Genomic DNA, 6,742 nt, shown 5'->3' on the forward strand with positions numbered 1-6,742 from the left:
CATCTATTCCCGGGGCTTTATTTTTGACTGTAGTGTCCTGTAATTCTTCAAGTTTGTTTTTCATCCATTGAAAACATTCAATCATCTTTTTTCTAAATTCTGCATCAGAAAGTTCCATCAAACTTTCTGGCTTCATGAAATCCACTGCTACTATGTCATTTTTGGGGGGAGATATCTTGTTTTGGGCTTGCGCGGTGAGTGCGTTACCCTGCTTCTTTCGAGACATTGAAGTGGAAGAGTTGTTGAAAACGAAGGTGTTAGTTGGTTCTTGATTTGATGTCACTGCTTCTCTATAAAGATGTCCAGTACCTTCCTTTTGCTTAGGTTGATGGGACCAATGTGGTACGGCCAAACAGCAGTTTGTAGTCTAAAGAAACAAAATCTTCAATATTGGACAACTTTTTTCAAGTGCTGTTTTAATATGCTATAAATTTGGTTTATATATTTTTGTTCTTCTGTGTGGTTTTTTGTTTCATTTTTGTTTTTGTTCCCCCCCTTTTCTTTAAGTCCTGGCCCGAGGGCCAAAGCCCCGAGGGCCCCAACGTTCAGAGCTGGCGGGGGGGGTGGCGAGCCAGGTCAGGGGGGAGCAATGTGATACCTGAAGATGGGGGTCGTGGGTCAGAGCTGCAGGGCTGTGTCCCGATTCATGTCCATTCCCACCGTCCACTGCATCTGCACACGGCCCTTGGCCAGTTGGCAGGGGTGGGGGTGCGAGCCGGGTCGGGGTTAGCAATGCAATATCTGAAGCTGGGGGTCATGGGTCAGAGCTGCAGGGGTGTGTCCTGATTCAAGTCCCAGTTATCTTTTTTTAATGCTTTTCTGTTTACTCTGTTAGAAACCATTTGACCTTGAAAGCAAAGTCACACTATAGAAAGTAATTTAATCAACAGATGTGTTGAAGTACTTTAAATTATTTTTCCCTTTAAATGGTGAAACATTTCCCTTTTTCAATTAAATCTTATTACATGACATTTATGTGAAAATCAATTGTAAGCACCTTAGAGGTGACTTTGAACAATTTTTCAGTGAAAAGATAAAATGTACATTAGAGTATAATTTTAATGTTGTTTTCATCACAATTTCTACATAATTTTATTCTTTAAATAAAAGAACAAAAACTGTGCTCTTTTAAATAAAAGAGCACAGTTTTTTTTCAACCTAAAAAATCAACAAATTATCATATTTGGGGGAGAAACAGCATCTGAAAATTTTAGTGAACTTGCCCATACAGATATTTTAGAATAATGACATATGGTGCTAGTTGTTTTACATAATCAGTTCCCAGATAGGATAAGCTAGTCATGTATAACCAACGGATGTGTGGTTACAACAAACATACTTTGGAAAATGCTGTCTGCTAGATGTACATAGATTAAATACTTCAAGACCCTTGGCTTGAATTCATAATTTCACCCAGGACTACAAGCATAGGGAAATGTTTTAAAGAATGTAATCCCTGTTAAATGTCAAATATGTCTTTTTATAAAGTAGATAACTAGATGTGTGCTTACAACAAACATACTTTGAAAAATGCTGTCTGCTAGATGTACATAGATTAAATACTTCAAGACACTTGGCTTGAATTTGCAATTTCACCCAGGACTAAAAGCGTAGGGAAATATTTTAAAGAATGTAGTCCCTGTTAAATGTCAAATATGCCTTTTTATAAAGTAGACAATACCTTACTTAAGACATTATTTAAGTGATTATATAGAATCAAGTAATAAGTAAGACTCCAACCAAAAACAGATTAGCAGAATCTTCCTTTATTTACTGGGAAAATGTTATCAATATATATCTAGATGTCAACTTTAATCAAAAGCAATGACAAAGTCTACAGATAGGTGAAACAAACCATTCTTTGAAATATTAACGAAGCATTTTATTTTAAAGGAACCAAAAAAAAGTATTTAATACTGTGAGAAGAATTAACTTATCATGAAAATAAGAATTCTACAAGATAAAATTTTTATCTGAAGTTCCTCAAAGAGATTCTTCACGGTTTTAACAATTCTGATGAATAAATATCATGAGTTCCTTAATGTGTCTGAAGAAACTATAACTCTTTTACAGTCCATTATACAAGTTTTTATAAAAAAGAGGTTGAAGTTTTTACTGTTATGTGTTGTTGAGTGGTCTGTGATATATAGTGACCCTCTAGGTACAATAGCTCTGAACCCTGCATTATCCAGAGCCAATCACATCACTTCTAACAGACATAATCACATTTCTCTAGTCAGTCAATCCATGTCACCCTGGGTCTTCCTCTCCTATGCTATCCCTTCAACCTTTCAAGCATGATGTCCTTCTCAGGGATGGTCCCTCCTTCAGCATACCCAAAATATATGAGATAGAGCTTCAAAATACTAACCTCTGGGAAAGCAGTTTGGTTTCATCCCCTTCAGGACAGATCTATTTGTTCTGGCAGTGCACAGTATCCTCAACACTATTCTCCAGCAGCACAACTCAAAGGCATCAGTTCTTCTTCTATCATCCTTTGTCATTGTCCAGCTCTCTGGTGCATAGCAAGTATTGCAAAGAACATGGTCTGTATTAGGGACACCATTGTCTTCAGACTTACATCGTTGTTCCTCAGTTCTCTAGGGAGGTCCCAGACAGTTGACTTTCCCAGTAAAATTTGTTCTGATTTCCTTACTACTGATGCCAAGAGTGTTGATTGTGTTGACATTGTTGGATCCACAATTAACAAAATAGACACATTGCACTGGGAAAATCTATAGCTACAGACCTCTCCAAATTATTTTTTGGAGGGGTCTACAGCGATTTTATTGTAACAGAGAAACCAAGCTACAGTAAATCTACATGATTAGAGCATATGGTGGTCATCTTTGCCCAGGGGGAAGCCCCAGCCTGACTGGCACACACACCAAGTGCAGCACCCCATGTCTCCTGGGGCTGCCGTGAGCTGCCTGCTTCACTCGGGGTGAGTAACTGTACAGCCACTCTTGGCCAAGACAGGACAGGTCTCTATCGGCAGAGGTGGCGTTCCAACAGGGAGAATAAAACGATGATTGGAGAGGAGGTAGAAATCAAAGGACACGTCTCTATTATTATCTACGGGAAGGGATGGCATGAGCATGAAATGATGTTCTTTAGTCTTAAAATCAATAGTGATAGAAGGGGGGGTCAATAGACTGGAAGAAATTCTAGGCTGGTGTAGAGGATATAGGCTAATGATGACAGATCTTTGTGTTGGAGGAAAAGAAAAATCAATGATAAGGATTAAGAGGGGAGATTTCAACTACCTACAGGTGTTAAAAAGGAGAGCCTTACCTTTTAAAATAAGACAAGAAAAGGTCTATTTTATCATCTTTGACGTACCTACAGAGGACTCAGTGCATTTCATCAAACACGATTTCTGCATGGTGCTATCTTTAGGAAGGGCAAACACAAAGCCAACTAACCAATTGCTAATGTCAACACTATTATTAAAGAACATTAATGCCAGTTTGAGAACTAAGGTGTGTCTGATTCAGGCCATAGTGTTTCTGATCTCTTACTATGAATCTGACAGCTGGAAGACGAAGTGGTGTTGGAGAAGAACACTGAACATCACGTGGAAGGCCAAAATAACAAATACGTATGTCTTGGAGAGGTTGTAGCTGGAGTGCTCTTTGGAAGTGAACACAAACTTAGAGCATGTTGCTAAGAGGGACTATTTCTTGGAGAAGGACATGATACTACAAATGGTCTATTGTCAGCGAAGGAGAGGAAGGAGAGGTGGATTAATGCAATGAATGCAATGGGCTCTTGCATGTCAGAAAGTGTGAGGATGATACAGAAAAGATTGAGATTCATATCCTTTTTTTAATAGGTTGGCTATGAGTCATGTTTGATTTGACAGTACCTAACAACAACAACAGCATTAAACATAAACAAATACTTTCATATTGAGGTCATATTCTAGGGTGACCGGTGAGTCCACTAAGAGGGATAAAGAAACTGCAAACAGGGAAGACAAATGTTGTAATAGAGGTTTTGGAAGAGAATAGATGTGTAAAGGGAGTTCTGGTGGTTTAGTGGTAAATAATTGAGCTGCCAAACCAAAGATCTGCAGTTCGACCCCACTATCTGCTCCATAGGAGAGAAATAGCATCTTCTCTTGTGATTTATTGCCTCTAAAAACCCCCTAGAGGGTCAGCTGTGAGTTGGTTTCAACTCCACTGAACACAACAACAAAGCTAGTCTTCTTAATTCATACTCTTTCCTTGTCAACTGTGAAAGGAAAAACAAAACATTAGCTTGGTTATTTTAGTTTGAAATTTTGCTATGGTAGTCTTGAAAAGCAATGAAAATATTGGACATAAAAACTTATTAACAAAATTTAACAATGTGAGACAATCTAGGCAGGCTATTGTTAGCATTTAGGAAATAAAAAGACCAATTACACTGGGGAAATCAACCCTCAGGAGTCTCTCTAGAGTGCTAAAGTGCAATGATGTACGACTAGAGAGTAAGAAGTGGCTGATCCAGGCCGTAATCTTTGCAATTACTTGTTACACATCAGTGAGCAGGACAATAACTAAGGGTGACAGAAGAAGAATCAATGACTTTGAGTTGTGGTGTTTTAGAAAAGCATGACTGCCAAGAAAACAAACAAATCTGTCCTGGAGAGGGTGTAGCTGAGTTGCCTATTTGGAGATCTTGCCAGAAGGTATCACAGTCCTTGAAAAAGGATATCATGTTTGGAAGAATGGAAGACAGCACAGGAGAAGGAGAAATTGGATGAGATGGATTTACTCTGAAACTAGAGTAATGATGGTAGATGTGTCAGAGGCAATGAGATTGGTTCTGGATAGGGCAGGATTCAGAGCTACTATAAATAAGGTCTCCATGAGTCATAGTCAAAGTTGTAGCACATAACAGCAACATCAACTAAAGAAGCACAATTAATTATTAAATGTTTTAAAAATAAGTGTTCAAATTTCTTTGTAACCAGAGAAGACCTAATTAGGACCAAATTAAATTTTACTTAAGATCTATAAATTTAGCAAATTTGTGCATGCAAAAAAATATAGGCAGCATTGATTGAGACACGGATACACTGGATTATGATACACAGTAAATAGCGTTGAAAAGATACCAATATTTTTATGCATAATAAGATAATGTGTTAAAAACATTTAAAAATTTTGTCAGTTCTGTGGATTTATACTAATATTTTCCTGTAATTATTTCTTAAAAAATGTTTCTTTGTATTAATTAGAATATTTGAAACAAGAGGATATGTCCTTATTTTATACATCAAGAATTTATTAATTTTTACTATATCCAGACATATATCTAGATAACACATGCATTACTACTTGTTTATTTCTGGACCAAACAGTTATATTTATTTTATATTTTCTTAGTTACTATAAATTTATCTTAAAGAAATCATCTTGACTGTTAACAAAGTCTTAAATATAAAAATCCTTATGTTAGTGTGTACTCTTGTGTTAATTAAGGTTCTAAAACTGTTATTCTCACATTTTTAGATGGTTGATATATTATAGCATATTATGTAATACAATCCTTAGAAATGTTGTTTCAACTTTTTATAATTAATATAAAGCCTTGAGAAGCAGGGATTTATGAGGACCCCAGACTTAGTCACTGGTCCCATTTACTGACTGAGGCTGAGTGAAAAGGTCAACCAATCTGGAACACAGGGAGAACTGTTGACTCCTGATTTTGTAGCTGAGGCCCACTTGGACCTAGACAAAGACAGCTAGGGATGAGTTGACCAGAACCCAACCAGATGAAGAGAAGATGATCCATGCTGTTGGCTAGTGTTGATGGCTACAACCTGATGCCTTGATTTATATTGGATTTTACTTGTGGATACATATGTTCAAAGTTTCCAAATTGAACAGAAGATTTTTCAACAGAGACATGCTTGTTCCCTGAGAGTCCTGGTTTGGTAAAATTGGAAATTAGCTATCTAAAATGAGGATATTAAGGTATGAGGCATGAAGTAGATGGCTAATATATTGCCACAAATGTAGTTTATTAGTAACCTCATTGTAAGGGGAGGATAAGCAGTATACATGAACAAAATAAATACAGAAAGACTGTATAAAGCACAATGTATATGCATTAAACACAATGTATATAAGTAATTGCAAATAAACTAACAATAATATGTAAGTAAAAAATGAAGGCCATCATACATTCATTCACACATAAATTAACACTTAGGTGTGTTTTATAAAGAGACAAATATCTGTGAAATATATCATGCAATTTTATTGTTGTTGTTCTTTGGTGCTGTTGAGTATGATGCATAATGACTCATTAAACAACCGATCTGACACATTTCTATCCTGTGCCATCCTCTCACTTCCTAACATACTTGAAAGAGCTCATTGTGATAGTCACTGTTTAAATCCACCAGGTCTTTCTCAACATCATGCCCTTTTCCAAGGAACATGTCCCTCCTAGCAACATACCCAAAACATGTGAGGTGAAGCTTTATCATCTTTCCCCCAAAAAGGACCCTGGATGCCTTTTCTTTAAGACATATTTTTTTGTTTCTTTGTTTTTTGACAGTCTTGGTATGTTCAATATGCTTCTCTAACATCATGGCTCAAAGACATCAACTGTTCTGTCATCTTTACTTATTGTCCAGCTCTCAGATCCATACCAAGTGATTAGAAAGACTATGGCCTGAATCAGATGCACCTTAGTCCTCAAACGGACATAATTACTCCTCAATAATTTGGAAAGATCCACAATT

This window comes from Elephantulus edwardii, unplaced genomic scaffold, assembly GCF_000299155.1.
Source record: "Elephantulus edwardii isolate Elephantulus edwardi_28Jun2011 unplaced genomic scaffold, EleEdw1.0 scaffold00539, whole genome shotgun sequence".
Lineage (NCBI taxonomy): Eukaryota > Metazoa > Chordata > Mammalia > Macroscelidea > Macroscelididae > Elephantulus > Elephantulus edwardii.